Source organism: Haliotis cracherodii, unplaced genomic scaffold (genome assembly GCF_022045235.1).
Source record: "Haliotis cracherodii isolate W230 unplaced genomic scaffold, xgHalCrac1.p SCAF_2, whole genome shotgun sequence".
Classification (NCBI taxonomy): Eukaryota; Metazoa; Mollusca; class Gastropoda; order Lepetellida; family Haliotidae; genus Haliotis; species Haliotis cracherodii.
This window is the reverse complement of record NW_027266275.1, coordinates 3060480-3060962: the sequence shown is the minus strand read 5'-3', so window position 1 is coordinate 3060962 and position 483 is coordinate 3060480.

The window sequence follows — 483 nt, the reverse complement described above, 5'->3', positions numbered from 1 at the left end:
GTAACGTCCTCCCACAGCACAACACTAAATGAGGGGAACAGGTCGGATGGCGACTCAGTCGAGTCCAGTGACAACCTGATCGGATTATATTGTTGAGCAACAAGGGAGATTGTGCTGTTTTTGTGTGGAGGCCAACCTGTAATCCGGTTGCCTAACTGGATCAGTGTAAGACCTGGAGAGTTACCGGCCCACAGGCTGGGGCTTGCTCCACTTACGTCTGCAATGACCCATCCTCGATTAGCCAGGGTATCTTTGTTTCATTGTTAAACACACGGAAGAAAGAGAAGCACCATTCGTCTTATGTATGTATGTATGTATGTATGTATGTATGTATGTATGTATGTATGTATGTATGTCTGTCTGTCTGTCTGTCTGTGTGTGTGTGTGTGTGTGTGTGTGTGTGTGTGTGTGTGTGTGTGTGTGTGTTTGTGTGTGTGGTGTGTGTATGTACGTATAGTGTGTGTGTGGTGTGGTGTGTATGTA